We start from the raw sequence: 23,615 nt of genomic DNA on the forward strand, positions 1-23,615 counted from the left end.
GTTCGACTTATGGCATTAAAAGTATCCTAGACAAATTAAATAAAAAAGGGCGGGGCCACGCCCATTTTGAAATTTTCTTTTATTTTTGTATTTTGTTGCACCATATCATTACTGGAGTTGAATGTTGGCATAATTTACTTGTATACTGTAAATAAATTAACTTTTCTTTTAAAATTTGAATTTAAAAAAAAAAATTTTTGAAAAGTGGGCGTGGTCGTTCTCCGATTTTGCTCATTTTTGGTAAGCGGACATATAGTAATAAGTGTAACGTTCCTGCCAAATTTCATCATGATATCTTCAACGACTGCCAAATAACAGCTTGCAAAACTTCTAAATTACCTTCTTTTAAAAGTGGGCGGTGCCACGCCCATTGTCCAAAATTTTACCATTTTTCTATTCTGCGTCATAAGTTCAACTAACTTACCAAGTTTCATCGCTTAATCCGTATTTGGTAATGAATTATCGCATTTTTTCGATTTTTCGAAATTTTCGATATCGAAAAAGTGGGCGTGGTTATAGTCCGATATCGTTCTGAGATGAGTGCCCAGGAACCTACATACCAAATTTCATCAAGATACCTCAAAATTTACTCAAGTTATCGTGTTAACGGACAGACGGACGGACGGACGGACGGACATGGCTCAATCGATTTTTTTTTTCGATACTGATGATTTTGATATATGGAAGTCTATATCTATCTCGATTCCTTTATATCTGTACAACCAACCGTTATCCAATCAAAGTTAATATACTCTGTGAGCTCTGCTCAACTGAGTATAACAACATCTGTCGGTGTGCTAGTTATATAATATAACAAATAGAACTGCAAATTTAAAAAAGTTTTTAATCTATCCTCGAAAGAAGTATGTGATAGATATAGGCACTAGGTCCAGGCTTTCATCGGCTGTTTCGGCTAAGATGACAGTCCTTTCTAAACGCACTTGGCCATCTGAGATCTTATTGGGAAAAACATTTTAGGCTAGTTTTAAGATGAATCTGTTTGTAGTTTGTGAAAAAGCTTTTATTTCGAAAAAGGATAATTGACTAAAATCTACTAGTTCTTTTAATATAAGTTGAATCAGTTTAGCCTTTTAAGTTTATCTTATCTTTTGATTGAGTGCCACTCCTGCCAATCTTCTCGTATAAAATCTACAGCTTTTTCAGCAATCATAATTGTGGGGGTATTCGTATTTCCGCTTGGAATCTTTGGCATAATACTGGCATCAACCACACGCAAATTATGACACCCATTTAGCAGCAAGCGCGAATTAACACAACTAGTTTTACTCGTGTTGTGTACCATTTTTACTGTGCCTATTGGTTGATAAATCGTGGTACTGAAATATTTGAAATAACAAAGCCAATAGGCATTACTTCTTGCTTCGTGAGCATTACACTCGCCAATTGTTGGAAGGAAGAGAGTAGCGTTGGATGCTCTATAAGCTGGGGTGGTTAAAAGACGTTCCTGAAAGTGTATAGCGCGCAGTAAAGTATCCTCATCGTTCGGATGAGTGAAGTAATTATGTGTGATTATTGGCGCATCTCTTGGATTGGCGCTTGACAAACGTATATTACCTATGGATTTAGGATTTAAAAGAACACTAAAAACAATTAAAATATCTGCAACTTCAAGCGCTTTGTATATTTGAACCTTGAAGTCTTCGTTAGCTCTAGGACCATCCAGAAATATTTGTAAACTGCCGAAGTCACCACGTCGAAAATGAATGTGATGGAACTCAACATCTGGATAGCGGCTATTATTTAATGTGTTAATGAATCCAGCTAGCGAAAATACTCCGTACGTTGATATAGGCCCTGTTTTATGGATAAGGTAATTGTAAAGGTTGTCTAAGGCGTGCTGTGGCTTGAATATATTCGCTGTGTGCTCCTTCAGTTTGAAAAAAGTTATCACATGCACATGATCTTCTAAATTGTCTCCAATTGGTAAGTCGCGTACAACCGGAATGCCCAACTGCTTTAAATGTTGCGCTGGCCCCACACCAGACAGCATTAACAGCTTTGGTGAGCCAATCGTGCCAGCAGACAGCACCAGTTCTTTGCCGATTTTCACTTCCATTTCATATTTTTCTTGCAGAACAAAAGTAACTGAACTAACGATGTCGTCGTCTTTTTGAAAATTTAATTTAGTAACGTCAGCACCTTTAATTATATGTAAGTTCGGCCTTTGCGCAACTTTGGCAAGATAAACCTTGCCTGTACTCATACGGCGTCCATCCTGATAAGTGCCCTGCAGTTTGGTAAAACCTATCGCATTGTCGTCAGCGAATTCCGCAACTGCAGTTACACCCAACTCAGCGGCGCCCTTAAATATCAGTTGTTCTATGTCGCTACTGTAAGTTGGAAAACTATTAAGCACCACATAGCCCTGCGGATATGTGTCATTACCCACTGGCCGTACCGAACGTTCGAAATAGGGTAAAACATCGTCCCAACCCCAGCATGTGTTACCAGCCTGCGCCCATTGATCATAGTCTCTACGATTGCCGCGCACATAAACCATACCATTAGCGCCACCAGAACCTCCTATCATTTTACCACGCGGCCAGTAACAACGACCATCAACCCAAGCTAAACATGCTTTATCGCTGTGTTCAGTATAATAATTCCAAGTAGCATTGGAATGTTCTATTGCATAGGCAAGCACTGGACCTGCAAAGATATTAAAATAATTGAGTTAACACTTTTAAAAAAACACATTTATACCTCAGACTCTTGTGGCGGATCACCACCTGCTTCTAGCACCAACACCTTCCAATTAGGATTTTCGCTTAAGCGGCTAGCTATCACCGAACCCGCTGAACCGGCACCCACAATCACAAAGTCGTACGTATCTAATCCATGTTTCAATGCTTGATCGTTATAGTCTGGTGGCCATAGTTCGGGCGATGAGATGGCACATTGCGCAGCAAGAAGAGCTTGAAGCAGCGTGTTAACCATTGTGGAAAAAACGCCCGTGCTTTGCGCCGCACACTTTGCGTAAAATGGTGTAGATTACATTGCAAGGTTGTCAACTATTTCGAATTTGAGAAAATTTAATGAAATATGCCATGTATGAATCAAACGATTTTTTTCGCATATGAAATATAAATATTTTCAAGTAAGATTTTATGATATATGTTCCTTTGTATATCCGCTACTATCTCGTAAGTGGTTCAGCCCGTTTGGATGCGTTTGCCACTTAGAATGTTTTAGCACTATTGCCACGTATTCTAAATTTCGTACAAAAATTTAAGGTATATATGTAAGTTATAACAGCAGTATCCAGCGGTTGACCCATTTACCCACGTTGCTGAGCATGTGACCGCGCTATGTTGCGTATTGAAGTTTCGCTGACGCAGCACACGCGCAGAATAAGCGGAAGTTAATTGGGACAACGATTGGTGTAGTTGCAGAAATTGTGATTGAACAGCATAATCTAGTTTTAGTTAAGTAAACTATTTTTTATACAATAATTGGTTAGCATAGCATAATTACTTTAACACAATAACTTAGGTGCTAGGTAAATTACTTTGTTCGAGTTAGTTCAGTTTGGATCGTGCAAGAGCACAGAATAAATTTTATAACGTTAACATATTTCTCGTGTTTATTTTAATTCGGGGAACGGACAGTTCACCGCAAATTTAATTTTTTATCGCCTCGCCTGCTGTGAGGCTTAACTGGCTCCCGAGCAGGGACATTGAAACGCCCGATCAACAACTAACCCACATGACTCAACGACGCCAAGAAGTATCCGAATTTTACGCTCAAATTAACAAGCAATTATCCCTAATGATAAATACTATCAATACTGAAAAATACGAGCATAAGGAAACAGTTAAGGCTTTGGCGGAGACGCACCGAAGAAGGGCACTCGACGTCTTTATAAGAGGTCTAAATGGGGACTTGCCGACGCTGCTCCTCATACAGAAACCAAAATCCTTACCAGAGGCATACTCATCATGCTTCGCATTTATGAACGTGGATAGCAGAAACGCCATTTATAGAGCCCCACAAACATTCAACAGAAATAACAGAATGTTCACTGATGTATATCAATCGCGTAATTTGCAGCAAGGCAACAGGGATTACCCACCTCAGTACCAATCTAGATATAGGTACACAGCCCAAACAAATAAAAGTCTTATAAATAGAGTCCCAAGCCAGTTAGGACCAAACCCATACCACCCAGGTGTCGATACACTAACAAAGATTAAAGCAGTGTTAGATAGGGAATTAAATCTTCTCATACTAAAACCAGATATTTTTCTGCCCCTTAAGCGACAAAAGGTACAAGAAGTCAATAGTATCAACGTAGACATTCCCTTTGACCCCAGTATTTCTGACCCTATTAGGAAAGGACTGAGAAAGATACTCGACAAATATGACAACGTGTTCGGTCCAGTCGATCGTAGAATGGAGATCGAAACCAACGTCCGGGCAGAGATATGAACCGAAACGGAAAACCCCATCTACACTAAAAGCTACCCCAACCCAGTCAACATGCGTAGCGAAGTAGAAAAACAAATTAAGGATCTACTATCAGAAGGCATCATTCGTCCTTCGAAAAGCCCCTACAACTCGCCCATATGGATTGTGCCAAAGAAATCGCAGCCTGATGGTGAGAAAAAATACAGAATGGTTATAGATTTTAAACGTCTAAATGCCGTAACCATTCCTGACACATACCCTATACCAGACATTAATGGCACCATCGCAAGCCTGGGAAATGCAAAATACTTTACTACCTTAGACTTAACCTCCGGGTTCCACCAAATTCCTATGAAGGAGAGCGACATCCCAAAAACCGCATTTTCCACCATGAATGGAAAATACGAATTTTTGCGGCTCCCTTTCGGCCTCAAAAATGCACCCTCTATCTTCCAACGCATGATAGACGACGTGCTCAAAGAATTTATAGGCCGCATTTGCTTCGTATACATTGATGATATCATCATCTTTAGCAAAGATGAAGCCACTCATTTAAAGGATATCGAAGCAATTCTTGCTAGACTCTTAACAGCTGGTCTTAAAGTCAACTTGGAAACAACACAATTCTTAAGAACAAGCGTGGAGTATCTGGGATACATTGTGACATCCGAGGGTATACTACCAGACCCAAAAAAGTAGTCTCAATAAGAAACATGCTCCCTCCCTCCAATTTAAAAGAACTCAAAAGTTTTTTAGGATTAACTTCCTACTACAGGAAATTCATCCGCGATTATGCAAAAATCGCCAAACCACTAACCAACCTAACACGGGGCGAACACGCACAAGTAAGAGCAACACAATCAAGAAAAGTAGCAATAATAATGGATGAAGAAGCACGAAAGGCATTCAGTAATCTTAAGGAAATACTGACGACCGTGGAAGTCCTGACATTCCCCAACTTTGAGAAGGCCTTCAATCTAACGACTGATGCGTCCGATTTTGCGATCGGTGCGGTACTCTCACAAGACCATGATGGCAAAGACAAGCCTATAGCGTTTATATCACGAAGCTTGACCACCACAGAGGAGGGGTACGCAACGAACGAAAAAGAAATGCTAGCCATCGTCTGGGCCTTAGACAACCTCCGAAATTATTTGTACGGTGCAAGGAAGATTCGAATTTTTACCGATCATCAACCGCTAACCTTCTCTTTAAGCAACCGTAATTATAACGCCAAGCTCAAGCGATGGAAATCTAGGATAGAGGAGTATAATTACGAACTCATCTATAAGCCAGGAAAATCGAACGTCGTAGCTGACGCTCTCTCTCGGCTCAAAACTCAGGTAAATCAACTAACAACGACGTCCGAATCCGAATATGCCAGCGAAAACGCAACCATGGGCTCAACGTCGTACTCGGCAAACGACGAAGCTCAACCTGTGACACCGTTCATAGCGCAGATCGGGATAACTCAGATTTAATTCCATTCGTCGAGGTACCTCTTAACGTGTTCAGGAATCAAATTGTGTTTGGGGGGAGGTTACAAATATGCGAGGAACCTCATCCTGGTTACCTGTGACACTATGTAGGAATAGAGGGTATATGCGAACAAGAACTCGTTAATGTGCTTATGAAAAAGCTTAGACCGAATGTAATCAACGGCATCAAAATTCCAGAAAGTCACTTAGGGTTGCTCCAGAAGGTATATTTAGAGAACTTTTTACATTATAAAATACGGGTAGCTCAAATTCTTGTAGAAGAGCTACGAAACCCAGATAGAGTCCTTGAAGTCATATGGGAGGAGCATAGAAGAGCGCATCGAAACCCCACTGAGAATAGAAAGCAAATCCTATAGCGATACTACTTTCCGGGAATGAGCAATAAGATTAGAACATGTGTTTCATCGTGCGAAACATGTAAACTTAGCAAGTATGATAGGCACCCAAATACGCCAGAACTACAAAGGACACCAATCCCATTACGTCCTTGTGAAATCATTCACATAGACATATTCGAAATTCAAGGGGAAAAGTTTTTAAGCTGCATAGACAAATTCTCAAAATTTGCTAAACTTTTCCACATTAGAAACAAATCCACTCTGCACCTTAAAGAGAAAATGGTGAAACTACTACACTATTTTACGACCCCTACAATTCTGATAACCGACAATGAACGCGGATTGATAAGCCCGATAATACAAAATTTACTCGAATCGTTAGGAATCAGCCTTTATCGTACGCCATCCCAGAGAAGTGAGGTGAATGGCCAAGTAGAAAGGCTCCATTCCACCCTTATCGAAATATTTAGGTGTTTAAAATTAGACAATCCCACTTTCAAGACAAAAGAGCTGGTAAATATAGCAGTAGATCGCTATAACAATACCATTCACTCGGTAACAAACCGAAAGCCAAGTGAGATATTTTTCAATCGTTCAAAAGCCTCTAATTACCAGGAACTCCTAGACAAAAGTAGGAAAATAAATACATACCTGAAAACACTGCTAACCCAAAAGCAAATTGCCCAGATCGAACGGCATAACAGGAAAAGATCGCTACCGGAGCGTTATGACGAAAACGATGTCATATATGTACGTGAAGGATAGACAGATTAAGGGAAAACAGAAACCACCTTTCAAAAAAGAAATAGTTGCCAAAGACAACAAAGTCACAGTAACCACAATTAGTGGTAAAAAATCCATAAATTGCACATAAAAAATTTAAAGAAACGCGGCAATGCGCATAATGAATAGAAACTATTTGAAATCATAGCTACAAGAGCGGGCTTATTAGTGGGACCAATCGTGCCTTAGTAGGTTGTGGCGCCATCGAAATTGACAAATGGCTACGCTACTCCCAAAAGGGATACCCACGATCCCCCATAGCTGGTTCGAGAACAGCATGATGAACAAAAAAACAAAAAAAAAGAAAAAAAAGAAAAAAAAAGGAAAACAACATATTTCTGAATTTCGTTATTACTTGCTACAACAAAAAAAGAAAAGAAAAACCAAAGAAATGTATTTCTGAATTTTGTTATTACTTGCTACAACAAAACAGAACAAAAAAGAAAAAGAAAAACAAAAAAAAGAAAGACAAAAAACAAAAAATCACCAAAGAAATGTATTTCTGAATTCCGTTATTACTTGCTACAACAAAAAAACTAAAAAATACAAACTTAAATAGTACAACATTGAAATTATTAGATACTACTAGGTAGCGCAAAAACAAAACCAACAAAAAACAAATATACAAGGAACCGAAATGATATGTACAAAAAAAACAAAAAAAAAAGGAAATAGAATGAAAAAAACGTCCCTTTTCTAACAATTTTTTCACTCCCACTAATCTCCTAACCTCACAATAACATAAATAACTTCCAACAACCACTAACCTACTAACACCAATAATGTTAGGTATGGTCTTTCCAATTGCAGACTCCCACTGTTGGCGTCGGCCATCAGCGGCCTCCACATTTTCCACTATAAGGCACCAATCGTTAGTATCCAGAGCGGAAATGGGTGGATCATCAGCGGATCCTTCAAACTTATACATGCTATCAACCTCCGGCAGTACGCTACTATTATATCGAAGATGGAAAAACTGGTTTACCAACTACTAAAACGAACTGACGACCAGCTCCTAGCACAAGTCTATATCAACCAAACTCTGCAGCGCCTCGAAGAGCTGACGGGGAACACGAAAAAAATCAGACCCTCCCGATCTATTGACTGGATAGGCTCTGCGTGGAAATGGCTAGCAGGATCACCCGATGCCACTGATTGGGACAATATCCTCCACAGCCAGGGTGAAATCATAGAAAACAATAATCACCAATACAAAGTAAACAAAGATCTATTCACGGCAACTTTAGAAATTTCCCAAAAAATTAATGAAATTGTAAGCCGCACCAATTCGGTAATGAAGGAAGCTGAGGCAGAAGAATTCGAGCAGAGCGCCCTTCATAATATCGTGCTCGTCCGAAAAGAGGTCAATGAAGTAGTACGGGCTTGTCAGCTAGCCAAACGTGGAATTATAACACTAACCTACTCGACATGGACGAAGTTAATCAGATCCTGTCAGAAATAGAAACACTACCTTACCAAAATATAATTGAGGCAATTGAATACGGAAAACCATCAATATATACATATGGGACTATGCTCCTATACGTTTTATCAATACCCAAAGTAACAGAGAAGAAGTGTAATCTATTAATTACTCACGCCGGTATCTACGAAGGCAAACAACTGGACCTTCCATTCGATAAAATGCTCGTCAACCAAGAACAAACATATGGACTCAAGGAAAATTGCTTGACAATCAGTTCATCTACGGTATGTGAATCAGAGTCCTTGAGCAAATTGGAAGAGAATACCTGCCTACCTCGGTTGCTGAAAGGAGGTGACGCTAGCTGTCAATTCATCAGGCGCAATGGAACGATAATCGAATTGATAAACGATAACACAATTTTTATCTCAAACTGCCAAGGTGTAGTGGAAAGTAATAACGATACTAGTAACATAAATGGCACTTACGTTATCCAGTTAAGTAACGAAACGATAAAAATTGGCAACCAAGTGTTCTCCAGCAACGAAGCAATCACAGCTCAAGCCTTGCCAGCCGTACTAGCAAACGTCAAAAACCACACTACAAAGATCAATATGGAGTACGGTCATGATATCACGATGGAAAACGTTAGATATCTAGGGTATGTGAACGGGAAAACTAACTTCTCGTTAGTCACGGAAGCTGCCTCGATATTCGCAATAGCCCTCACCGTCACCATGCTATGGAAATGGTACACTAGCAAGCTAGATATTCCACCAGTTCAAATTCCGATGCAATGGGCCACAAACATGAAGATCTTCAAGGGCCAATCTGCCCATGAAATCCGTAGCCTGGACGACAGCGCACCAGTCAAGCCAGTCAGAATCAACATTACGCCAAGTAACCACATCGACTCTATAAAAGATATATCCACTTCACATTTTTCATGCTTCGATTTGCGGGACGCAGATCTTTAAAGGGGGAGGAGTTATAACAGCAGTATCCAGCGGTTGACCCATTTACTCACGTTGCTGAGCATGTGACCGCGCTATGTTGCGTGTTGAAGTTTCGCTGACGCAGCACACGCGCAGAATAATTGGGACAACGATTGGTGTAGTTGCAGAAATTGTGATTGAACAGCATAATCTAGTTTTAGTTAAGTAAACTATTTTTTATACAATAATTGGTTAGCATAGCATAATTACTTTAACACAATAACTTAGCTGCTAGGTAAATTACTTTGTTCGAGTTAGTTCAATTTGGATCGTGCAAGAGCACAGAATAAATTTTATAACGTTAACATATTTCTCGTGTTTATTTTAATTCGGTGAACGGACAGTTCACCGCAACTTTAATTTTTTATCGCCTCGCCTGCTGTGAGGCTTAACTTGTATGCCAAAATGGGCATCAAATTAAAGGTGTTTCTAATATTGTTAAGTAGGGTTTCCGCTACATTCTAGGCTCTGCTATTAGGATATTTAACAAGGTTGATATTTCACATATGAAGAGTAACTTTCAAATGATTATACTGACATCCTTTCAAAGTAATATCAAAACTAATTCTGCAGTACTCCCCAAACCTTCGGAAAGTGTTGTTGCGTAGATTGTAAGACTAGAATCTGACGACCGGGAAAAATAAAACAAGAGCACCGCACAGCCAAGGCTGTCACAGGCTGGCGGCTATTAACTTTTTTATTAGACCATTTATGCCCAGTTTTCCGAAAATCTGTTTTCTGTAGTTTGCATGGGGCTTATAGCATGCATTTCTGTTCATTGTCTTGAGAAGCTTACCGGTTTTACTTTGTTCACTTAATTTATTCTCAGTTTTATCTTCCTCTATTTTACTTTAAAATCAGATGTAGAGCAGCCCATTTATTTCCTCGTACGGATGCGATCTATGCGAAGAAGTCAGCTCCGACTTTTTCAAATTCAGACGATCAATTAAATTTTTGTTTATTTGATAACCAGTATTAACACAAACAATAACAGTTAGAAAGTAAGTACTAAGTAAGTAGGTAATTCAACTTCTACAGCTTAAACGAATTTTAAATCTTTCATACTCCATCCATAGCAGTCTTTGAAACGCAGGACATCAAAGATACACAATCATACATTACAACAAAATTAGATTACATTCACATGTCATTTTCGCTTATAGTACAGCAAGTTTGACTTATCTTTTATTTGCACTTAAAGGTGTGACTTAAAGTTCATCCCATTTGGGGGTATTTGGTCAAGTTTTAAAAAAATCTGTGTACGAAGCTTAACATTTCATACTAACACTTCAACTCTCCACAAATAGTTCGAAGCCCTTTTTATCCGGGAGTGGGATTCGAACCAGCACTCCTACAATGGTTTAAAGTGTTACAAACGCATTCAGCCACGTCATGCCTTAGTTGTTGTAAAGCAAATAATTGGCAACATCTTGCATCAACACATAAAATCTTGCTGCTACCTCTCGGAAAAATGTAAAAAAGTAGTTGGGGGAGAAATTATAGAATTTTCAAGTGCTAGTACATTAATTTTTTTGGAGGAAACAATAATTCTCAGAAACGAAAGCTTAACGTGTCAGGGTTCTGGACACCTTTCGACCAATTTAACCATTCAATGCAACGTAAAAGTAAACTAGACGAGATGGACTATACGTTTTTTCACAGAAATTTATCTGTGTGGTGCCACCTTTCAGAAAAATACAATGATTACTTTGTTGCTATATTGCTGTCGTACAATGTTGTTATAGCGAAATCATTAGCGTTTAGTTGAATTATCTATTGCGAATATGGTTAAAAATTATAATATAATATTTTATTTCTTAATATTATTATTTAAGCTTTTTCTCTTATTGAATTGCTGGTTTATGTTTTGAAGTTCAAACCAAACAATTGGTGTCGTAAAATTTCTACTTCGATTTTTATTGTATACCTTTATTTTTATTGCCTGCAACAGGCGATTATCAGAAAATAAAGCTGTGGTTTTATTGTTGTGTCACTGTCGTGCGCTATTGCTGTCTTTTTTTTTAAAACAGCAGTTATCTTATCTTTATGCTCGTGGCTTATTGGTTGATGCGGTTCAATAGAATACTGACGCATGGCGTTACAAAGGCCGTCTTTTTATAACGAACTGTCGTAATGTCATTGGTTACCTGTGTTATCATACATTTAGGAAAATATATATACTCTACACAACATTCTATAAGTCCTAAGACAAATTAGCGATTTGTTTCCAAGAAATGGCCTCGAACTACCGCTTCGATATCAATTATCTGTAAGCCAAAATGAAACTTTTGTGTACTGTCACTAGGCCGTCACTCTGTCACTAGGCGATCACTCGGTATCAGAATAAAGCTGGAGACATTGGTGATTTATCGGTAACCGTATCGGTAACCTTATAACAGCTGATTTGACCAACCTTATGAAAATCAATGCAATCGATTATTGGTGCCGCTAAGGTCGTAACCGTATCGTAGCCAACCAATTGGGTTTTGGTTTACCGTCGTAACGATAAACAGCTGATTACGTTAGGGATACAGCGATACGACATACGGCACCAATGACTCCGGCTTAACGTTCTGCGGAGTAATACCGTATCGTGTAGCCGCTGCTGAACCCAGCCAGAGTGTTCTGTGCAGCAGTACTATGGATCCTCTCACTCTTTACTTTAATGCAGATACCTTTAGACAGAAGAAAAATATGTAATTTCAGCTTCCGGCTTATAGATACCGTGATTAAAACGCGTCTTTCGGTACCATTTTTGGACTAAGTTTAGCAGTCAACACCTCATGTAAAGTTTTACCTTTTACTTAAGTAAATTTGCAATTTATGGAACTCAAGGAAATCTGGGTTTAAATACTAGAGTGAATGTATGTTGACTTTAAGAAATAATTCTGAGCTGGTCCAAAACCAGCTATGGAATTTCTGTGAAGAACATCTTTCTGCTCTGGTGGCGTTCCGATGAAACGGACTTCCACGGATAAGTATTTTATGGAAAAAAATATTTAGTTTCCTCTTTCGGTTTCTTAATACAAAAATACGCGTATTTGAATATCACATTCCACTACTTTCGTTAGGAATCATAAAATAAACCTTTATGGTGCACAATACCCAAAAGTTGTTTTAAAACGATGATGGCATCAACGGCCAATGTTATGAAAAATTAATATTTTCGCGTGCTCATAGAGAGCAAAAATTTCCATATCCTATTTGTCAGTGCGCTGAGGCTGGTTTAAAGCAGTGGTCACCACAACTTTGGCTGTAGTGGTTAGTGTAAAATTTTCGAAATACTAGCGATTTAGTCGTTGCTCAACGACATTGTTTACTATATAGTTTGGCAGCTTATTTCGAGGTTATGTTGCGAATAGAGTGGAAGGCACTCGCAGGCCGTGAAATTAGGCACTCGAATGGAGTGGAATGAAGAACAGTAGAAAGACCAGAGTTGCATTGGATCAATCATTGCATCAATATTAAAGATAAATTTAGAAAAAGTAATTAAATACTTGAGTATAAGCAAACATTTTCTTTCAATTACTGCAATTAAGGTGTCCTAGATGCTATATATTCCAAAATTATAACATTTTATGTCTGTTTAAAAATTTAACTTCAATTTCCTTAAGATTTCCGTAATATGGCCATTAGTGATATTTGTGTGTGTGTGCAAATTTTGAGCGATCAGTTAGTTGCGCTACTTGGTAAAGTTTACAATGCTCAACGAGGCAAGATGTGCACACGCATGTTTATTAACACTCAAAACAAATTACAAATATGCTAAAAAATAGTAATTTATTGCTTCAGTTAAAAAAAATTATACAAAACTTTTTGCTAACACTAAAAAATTAAAACATTCTACATATGAGCCTTTGCTTGCAAAAAATGTTTTTTGAAATGCGGAAATTAAAAACAGCCTTTCCAGGTGTTACTACTCTGCTTGTTCGGCGACTACTAAACGAAAGCGAATTGCCAGTCAACACTTGTTGTTTTTAGTGAGAGCGAATAAATATTTCACTAGCTGCTGAAATCAGGTTTAAAACTATACAAAAAAAGGAAGTGTCCCGAAATAATTTCGAATTAGTCTTGAAATGGCCCGATTTTGTTCGGAAGTGATACATAAAATAATCTGGAAGCGATCACGAAAGTGTTCCGAATCGGTTACGATATAGTCTCGAAATTATTCTGAAGGCATCCCGAAATGTTCACGAAATAGTGCGAAAGTTGTCCCATATTGGTCCAAAAATATTTATATATTTTGGTTAATCCTATCAATTTCAATCCTTACAGCCTATAACACAAAGAAGTCTTAACAGTACGTATGTGTGCCTGAAACTGAGCAGTGTACTTATAAAGCAGAACTCAAAATATTCATAAAATGAGGACTTTGAATAGAACAACCTAGAGCAGCGCAATTACTTATTGAGTTAGGCTCGCGAATAGCACGGGTAATGGGAACATTACTTGCGAAATTCCTGGAGATATGTATGTGGGGAACATTAAATCGAACCATTTCCAGCAAGTATGGGCAATCCATATAGCCATTAATGATATTGTATGTGAATGGCTAGAACAGTATAGATCTAAGATTTTCCAAAGGCTTGAGGCATAAAAGCCAAATATGAGTAGAGTAGGAACACTCATAGGAACACTATACTTCCCTGGGGAAACCCAGATGTGGCTGCAAATGGACTAGACGATTTGCCATCATTGGCAACAGCTTAATCAAGAATCTATCAACAAATAAAATAATTTAAAAAATTTTTAAGTTAAACGGTTTTATTGATAACAATACTTACATGAAGTAATAATAATACTAAAAGCTAGAAAATAATTAGGTAGGTCCTAGGTGCTAGTCATCACACCCCTCATCAATCTAGGGCGTTGATCAGACAATTAAATAAAAGTGTGGGGCGCGTGAAATTTCTAAAAATGTGAGGCGTATCATGACCTTATTAAGGTTCAGTTGATCTTATATATGACTATCAATAGAAATTTTACGCGTCCAACGCTTTTATTTAATTGTCTGACCAACGCCCTAGATTGATGAGGAGTGTGATGACTAGCACCTAGGGCCTACCTAATTATTTTCTAGCTTTTAGTATTATTATTACTTCATGTAATTATTGTTTTCAATAAAACCGTTTAACTTAAATTTTTTTTTAATTGTTTCATTTTAAGTATTTTAATCTTTCTTTAATTGCCTATTATTTCTCATTCTATTTTGCTCATTTAGTGACTCATTATTACAAGGACTCTTTCCTGACAATTTCTTACAATCTAAGTCCTCAATACATAATCCTACCAAAGACTGTACTCGAATCTGCGCCACGTATGCTTGTCCCTCCTCCAACTTCAAAACATTTTGATGTCACTTCTACCGGACTGTATGTAAAATTTGTTCCAAATATGAGCCAAATCGGACATCATAGGTCGCTTTCTATTCATGTATGTATTATGTGTTCCAAATATGAGCCAAATCGGACCCCAAATACGATTTTTTTGAATATCTCGATCCTTGCGCCACCTAGTGGCGATTTTTTTCTTATTATTGCATTGTCATCGGGTTCTGAACTATATTCCATGTTTCCAGCTTGTAGCTTATCGGGAAGTTACTTAAATTTCAATTACAAAATTCGTGCCAACCAATCAGCCAGCCAACCAGGCAGCCTGTCAAGTCAAGCTAAATAAAACCGTTTAAAAAACGTTGAAAGGAGACCTAGACAGCTTAATTTTTTAGTTAGAGCAGTGTGACTCTGTCATATTCTTTAAAGAAATCAGTGTAAATGCAATCAACCTCGAGTTCAGCAGAGGAGAACTCTACACAGTATTTGCTAAAGACAGCAACATTTGATACAGTAGATCTGTCAGCAACAAACCCATGGTGGTGGGGCGATATAAGGGATTTAACTGCAAAACTCCACTTGGCAACCACGAAAATTTAAGAAATCATAGACAGCTTGGATATTGGTTCCATCCCACTCGAAATTTTATCAAAGTACGTCAATCCTTTAGGCAAGGACAAAGATAGCACTAAGCTCCATATGAGTTGATGTGCACGCGGCTCTCCGACTTTACATATGTGTGAAACCTGTGCCAACAAAAATAGTTTTTTGCGAGTAGACTGCTCTATATACATTTTGGCTGATTCATCGATTAGTTCGAAGAAATCAGAGCTACTTCAGGCATTGTATCTTTGCATACGGTCGCAAACTCCTGCAAAGTCTCATTAGCTTTTTGGTAGCGGTTTTGCAACTCTATTTGGTGTATCTGCTTCCTGTGTTCGCTTCCGTATCGCCTCTCTAGAGCGCTCATCAATGTTTCGTAGTTGTTCCGCTCTCCCTCGGAAATAGTCTGTAGGATTTCAGCAGCACATCCCTTCAATGCCACGAATAGTGCAGCAACTTTATCTTCCGCACTCCAGTTGTTCACTGCTGCGGTCTTCTCAAACTGAATCTTAAACACCTGGAAAGGAACAGAGCCGTCAAAAGATGGAGTTTTTACCTTCGTATTCCTTGCTGAAAGAACTGGGCGAACTAGTTGCAATTCCTGTATACGACCTCTCAAAGTATCCACCTCTGCCTCGAATTTTTCTTCAAACTGCGTTATTTTCTCGTCCATACGCGCTGTTCATACGAGTTGTGATGATATACGCGCCTCTTGCTCTTTGTGTTTCCATCTTTGATGTAATCTGTGTCGACATTTCTGAAATACGTGTCTCATGTGATTCCAGTTGGGATGCCATATATGTCTTCTGCTCTTCCAGTTGAAATGACATTTGCGATGACATTTCTGAAATACGCATTTCTTGTGCTTCAATCTTCGATGTTATTCGTGTCTCTTGGGATTCCATCTGTGATTACATATACGTTTTCTGTTCTTCCAATTGCTATGTTATACGGATTTCCTGCGATTCTAGTTGTTTTTCCATCTTGGATATTACTGTCGACGTTTGTGCACATATTGCAGCTAATATTGTGTTCAAGTCTGTGTTCGCCATTGTCTGCGGTGTTTCGTTTTTCTCCTCAATTTTTGTTGTTGTCTCGTCGCCATCAAGATGAAAGACATACTCGTCCACATCAATTCCTTCTGCTTCCATTGCCTGTCGTAGCCGTGCCTGAAGTTCAAGTTTAACGCCGCTTGTATTCAATCCACGGCTCTCCAACTCCTTCTTCAGTTGCTGAATCTTCAATTCACTGAACTTTGCCATGTCCTTGTTGTCCTCTGGAATTTATTCAACAATTCCTCTTCTGACACCAATTGTAACGAATTTACTTGCAAATCCTCTTATTTGCCCTTTTTCTAAGTTCGTATCACTAAACTGTTGAATAAATAACTCCAATATTGGATAATGGAAAAATGGCCTTTATTAAAGTACTTCACAATAACACTTATACTTTGCAACTAGCTGGCTTAACAACCAAACTGATAGCTTAAATGAAACTGACTTTCAAAATAATACTGCTATGGCTCGCTAGATAGCGTCTTAATCGAAACTGCTTGATAGCTCAAATCAAATTGAATTCCAGCGCCTCTACATTTGCTGCCTTTTATACTCTCTGATTTCAACGTTCGCATCTTCTAGGCGCTTCCATTTCCAGAATCTACTAGATGCCATCAGCTCTCAAACTTCTCAGCTGTAACTACAATTGCACGATTTTATAGCTTCTCTCGTTGCATACTTTCAGGAGTATCTGAGATATATGCATGTGTTTGTGCATTTATTCTCCGCTGCTCGTATACGTACATGGTACATATGTGTAGACGCAATTATTGTTTCGTTTATGTAGATACATAATGTTTGATCTATGGATGTGCATGATATCACTGTTTAGCATCAGCTTAGAGATAGCAGCACCCCTTAGTTTTGCTAATATTCGTAACAATATTTTTCATTGGTGCTCAACCTTGTGAAAAAGTCGGAGCAAGTTCAACAAAGCGTGCCAGTTATTCCTTCCCAGCGATAACTGGCGCCAATTAAAAGCATCAAAGGGCCACCCTTTTCATTTACTGCTACTAGTGGGTTTCTAAAGAAATGCTTTTCCCGGAACACATCCAATTATTATTAGCCGCTTTACTCTTATTTTTTTATTCATACCTATGTCTGTGAAAAGCTGGTACTTTTCATCACTAAATCACCATCGGCATCGCGTGCAAGTCCATTCGTATTCCGAATAACACTTTTCTTGAATGTTATATTACCAGCGACCATATTTCTGCGCCATGTTAGAGGTGGGATCATATCACGGCGGTATTTGACTTTCAGGTACAAAACAAGATAAACTTATATTGAAGGCTTTTGAGGACACTAAGAACTTCGTGAAACAACATAAAGACAATATAATTATTACAACCGCAGACAAGGGACACAAAACAGTATTAATTTACAAGGTAGACTATAAACAAAAAATGGAACAACTACTAAGCGACAAAAACACATACAAAACAATAAGAACTGATCCTACACAACAATTAGTACGGAAAAACAACAACATCATAAATGACATTTACAAGCAGAGAAACATATCTTTAAAATTTAAGAAGCAACTTACTTGCACTGCGGCTACAGCGCCAAGATTGTATGAACTACCCAAGATCCATAAAGAACAAACCCCACTTAGACCGATTTAATCTTCTGTAGGTGTACCATGCTACAAACTTTCAAAACACATTGGACAGACCTTAAAAAACATAATATGTGGTACCCTCAATGTCAAAAATTCCCTCCAACTAAAACACAACCTCCAAGAAGTTAACATAGCGGAAGATGAAATTCTAATATCGTTTGATGTAGTTTCCCTCTTCACAAATATTCCCATACTATTAGCCATTCGAACAATAATGAGAAAATGGGAAAAACTAAAAGAACACACTACTTTATCAAATAAACAGTTTCAAACTTACCTCGAATTCTGCTTGAGGGACAACAATTATTTTACATACGATGGCAAATTCTACCAACAAGTATACGGAATGCCTATGGGAAACCCCCTATCACCTACAGTAGCAGATATAGTGCTAGACAAAATACTTGACGACAGCATCATCGAGCTCAAATCCAGGGACATATATATCAAACACATAAATAAGTATGTAGACGATATATTTGCAATAATTAAAATAAAGGACGTGGAAGAAATTTTAAAAACTTTTAACGCACAACACCCAAAAATCCAATTCACGGTAGAAACAGAGAAAGAAAATAAATTGGCCTTCCTAGATATGGAAATAATAAAATCGAATAAAAAGTTGAAAACAAATTGGTATGCAAAACCTGTAGCATCGTTGCGTATAATTAACTATCATTCTAATCAACCATGGATACAAAAAAGAAACACGGCAATCAACTTTATAAAGAAAGTACGCGACTTAAGTGATCAGGAGTTCATAACTGAAAATAACCAAAAAATTAAAAATATTTTATACACAAATGCGTACCCTAATAACTTAATAGACACATAGCTGGCAACAACAAAAACAATCAGCACTAACAATGTAACCAACAATGCAAATTTGAATAATGAAAACAATAAGAGACTATATACAGGTGTAACAACATACATACCAGGACTAACGGACAACAAATCAATGGAAAATTTTATGCGAAACAACAACATAACATTAGCACATAAACCAAACCAAACACTAAATAAAATATTTACACAAACAAAAGACAAAATTAACAAGGAACAACAGCACGATGTAGTCTACGAAATAAAATGCAACAGAAAGGAAAGAGAAGTGTGCGAAAAAGTTCGTATTGGTACAACGAAGAGATCATTGGGCATCCGAATTAGTGAGCACAAATCAGATGCGAAAAATATGAAAACGACTACTGCTATTGCTGAGCACCTAACCAGCAAATGTTGAAACCCCCACGCGAGTTTTTTGATTGAAAGTAGACTCCCTTTACAGATTAAATTGTTGTTATTGTTTTAACCGAAAAAAGACTTCGGCAGCCCTTTTCTAGATACAAATGCGGTACGCTTTGGTACTAGCACTTTCTGGTAATAGCCCGACTGCCCTTTGGAACATTTTATTTTAAGTCCCTCGAACCTTCCTGTCTGTGACTTTTAGTAACGTTTTACGACATGTTTGCCTACCACGGACACATTCTACGCTTCTTAACCCGCTAGTATAAAATATTATCAACAGCCTTTCTATGATTGGTCGCCTCGACATATGTAGCACTGCAGTGAATGTTCTCTCTTGACTCCGCGATTTTAACATCAAAAAAGAGTTTACCCTCAACCCTGGCCCCACTCGCTACAAGGTCCTAATGTAAGTACTGGCTACCTTCAAAGAGGGCCTCAGGAATCTATTTACTACTACGTGTCGACTTCTCGCTTTTCTTCTTTATCACTCCCAGAATTATCTCACTCCCGAACAGGATTTTTCTTAAGCTCGCCGTTTCAATAGAGTATTCTATGACCACACAGCCTCTTCCACCAGCCTCTTGCACACCCCATGTGGTGTCTCCACCTTATGAGTAAAATAGCAGGAAGCTATAAAGTGGAAATGCCTGCTCATTATCCCTCAATGGATACCGCCACGAGGTCCTCAGTACTATAAACTGGCAACGCATAGCTATTTTCCTGCCATACCTCGCGTTTCCATTTCGCATAGTAAATGAATTCGCGCGCCCAATTCAAAAAATCGTCCCTCAGAAGAAATTCTTGGCATCTGAAGACTAAGGAGGAACTGGTTCCAAGCTTCTTTAGTATGCTATAGATTTATTTGACCGTTGAGTTCGACCAGCGTTTACAACTTCCCGTCTATGTCCTTCTCTTGTCGCCTTGATTTAAGGCAATTAAGGTTCCCTTTTACCACGCCCGCTTTGTGTGTGTTAATGTTTTGGTTATGGCACTTATCTGTCAGAGGCGCAGATGTATACAGGTTACACCATTAGGACATTTTCCTGGGCCTGGCATGCCTGCTCGTTTGTGGAAATACGAAGTGCCTTCAAATTCTTTGTCGGTATATTACAATTATGGCGCAGCATCCTTTGCCTTCACGACGCATGGGATCGATAAGTTGGACTGTGTGGATCTGCGCTCTATCAACCACCTCAAACCGTGCGCTCGTGTCCTGCGTTTGGAGGTCAGGAACAACTCGGTATGTGCGGGAATTTCGTCATCATGAAGCTAAAAATCCCAATTTTTACTGACCTGCACTACCAAAAGGGATTACCACGTATAATAAGTTCTGCTCCGCTCTTCCTGTAGGATATATCGGACTATCTTACTCTCCCTACTTCATACCCTTCCCCCCTCTTCGATCCGGCTAGTTCTGCTGCTTTCTTATTAACTTGTCGTTACTATCACTCTCTAGCCTGACTCAACCTTATTTTCCATTTACTCGTAGCTTTTGAGTGATCCATCTGGATCGTGCGATCACGTGCCCAACAGGGCATGCTCAGCGGTCTTGTATCAAGTACGAAGAATAAAAAACATCCGCCACAGTAGCGCCCCTTCCTCATAAGGTCACCATTAATTCCCCAGGCGATCTGGTATCGGGAAGGTCACGGATTACCAAGCACCAAAGATTAAGGTATAGCAACCTGCCATTCATTGGGCGAACATCGCCTATAGCTTTCACTTATTCTACCGTTCGAACCGCTTTAAGAACCCTGCGAATCGCATATAGGGATGAAACGATAACATGACAGTATCGATACCTATACTTGCAAGTAGCATCGACAAAAAGTATCGATACCTACTTCATCTGTCAGGCGAAGCAGCGCAGAAAAACGTTCTTCGTAAACCCGGCAATTCACATACATGTATGCAGAAAGGTGTTCTGTGGAGATATACTGTATACTGATCGTGTAGCAGGTGTTGAATCCACCTTGGGTTTTTTTTAAGGGCGACCGCAGTTTTAAAGCGGTCCGGGGTAAATTTTTTTTATTTTCGCTATCGGCTTTTTGATGCTGAGGTAAAAATTCGACCTTTCATGCCACCCTCCACAATTTCCGATAAAAAAAAGGCATTTAACCATCTTGTAAATCTTTACCCGCCATTTTTTATAGCATTCTAGGTTTCTTATTTAAAAATATATCATATTTCCTCAGCTGGAATAGTTCCTGAAAGGACGTTGTTGTTGTTTCTGTAGCGATAAGGACACACCCCGAAGGTTTTGGGAAGAGTTACCGATGCTGATGGTCCCTTGCCGGATATAGATCCGGAACGTTCCGGTAACAAGCACCGTTTAGGTGCTGGCCCGGCCACCTCGGCAATGATTTGATATGACCATATTAAACCTTCTAGGCCATTCCGCCCCCAGCCCCTAGCTCCATATTTGTAACAGGATTTGGCTCGTGTAGATGAGGTTGACAGTTGTGTTGCGAAAGCTATGAATTGCGTTTTCAACCCCTTGAATCCCGGCGAAGGACGTATATATTGAAACGAATTTACTGCAATTCCCCTTATTTGCAATCTTCTGCCAACGTTCGTATCGCTAAACTGTTGAATAAATAACTCCAATATTGAATAATGGAAAAATGGCATTTATTAAAGTAATTCACAATAACACTTATACTTTGCAACCAGCTTGCTTAATAATGAAACTGATTGATAGCTCAAATGAAACTGACCTATTGCCCGACAGATAGCGTGCTTAACTGAAACTGCCCATAGCGCCTCTACCGCTGATGCTTTTATACTCTCTGATTTCCTCGTGGCATCTTCTAGGCGCTTCCAGAATTTACTTAGTTATAAATTTCTCAGCTACAACTACAGATGTATAATTTTTACAGCTTCTCTCATACCCCATTGCTTGTATGTGTGAGCGACACTTCCACAATCACAATTGCATACCTTTAGGAGCATTTCAGATAAGATATCTGCATGTGCTTGTGCGTTGCTCTCAGCTGCGTGTACCTACATATGTGTAGACATAATGATTGATTCGTTTATGTAGATACATAATGATTGATCTATGGATGTGCATGCAAGGCGCTGCTTAGCATCGGCTTAGAGATGGCAGCACCCCTTAGTTTTGCTAATATTCGTAACACTGCCCTCCACCTAATTCTGATCGTTCCGATAAGACAAATCTCCCGATCTAAACGCCGCTAGCATCTCCAAATGTACCACTCTTCTACTCCGTGGTTTCCCAATTGTTTGTATGCGGTAGTTGGTGTCACTGATCTTCTTCACAACTTTGTACGGGCCTTCCCAACTGCACCGAAATTTGGATGGAACACCTTTCTGCCGGTGAGGGTTGTATAACAGTACCAAATCTCCCGCCAAGAAACCTTTCGAATTATTGTTCTCATCGTACCTGTGTTTCATCGTACTACTCAATACCCTGGTTCGTTCCTTCACACTCTGTTGTTTGGCCAATGAACTACTTCGTAGAGCTTGTGCTGGACGGATTTGCTTTGCATAATCAGTATCGTTCCGACGCTTCACAACAGTAGTGTGCTCTGGCTTGAAACCACCCTTGCATTCTTTCTGCGAAATTCTTTCCTTCGTTTTAGTACTTGCGTTAGAGCTTTTCAATGCCAGTGTTTCTCTCACAGGTACCTTCGGTTTTGATTTGTTTGGCCCATTCGTTCCATCAACCCTTGCCCGATCTGCTGCCTTTGACTTTTGCGGTTTTTGTCGGACCTCTTTCACCAGCACTCGATTACTGCTGAACCCTTCTTCCACACTGAAGTTAAGTGGCACATCCTGGTTCTCATAGCGCATAATCTTTCTTGGCATATCGATCCTGATGTCATGGTCAACTAAGAAGTCCACTCCCAATATGACTTTATCAACGATCTCCGCCACAACGAATTTGTGTAGAACCATGACCTTCCCAATTAGGACTTCACATATCACTTCTACCTGGACTTGGTTATACTCGCCTGTGACCTTACGCAACCTTGCTCCAGGTAACGGTTTACTCTCCTGTTGACTAAATCAGATCGAATCAAGGAATGAGATGCGCCCGTATCTACAGTCAGTACACGCTCCTTGCCATCCACATTCCCTCTGACGGTAAGACTGCTTGATTTCCTTCCAATTTGCGACACAGATATCACAGGCCGTTCAACAGCTGGAGCTAGCTCTCGATTTTTACATCTGGCACGCTCTTGCTCATCTCCTCCAGCTTTGCGTTTACGGCCACACAAGTTAGAACTACCAAGACCAAGATCGCAATGACGTGCAATGTGACC

The 23,615-nt window shown here is 39.1% G+C and overlaps 1 protein-coding gene and 1 pseudogene across 1 annotated transcript in view; one reads left to right on the forward strand and one right to left on the reverse strand.

Moving 5' to 3' along the window:
- Positions 1-23,615, forward strand: part of Flo2 (flotillin-2) — a 305,802-nt gene that overhangs the window by 117,209 nt on the left and 164,978 nt on the right. The window lies entirely within an intron of this gene.
- LOC137247595 (glucose dehydrogenase [FAD, quinone]-like) lies at positions 1,102-3,970 on the reverse strand (annotated as a pseudogene).

Source organism: Eurosta solidaginis, chromosome 4 (genome assembly GCF_040869045.1).
Source record: "Eurosta solidaginis isolate ZX-2024a chromosome 4, ASM4086904v1, whole genome shotgun sequence".
Classification (NCBI taxonomy): Eukaryota; Metazoa; Arthropoda; class Insecta; order Diptera; family Tephritidae; genus Eurosta; species Eurosta solidaginis.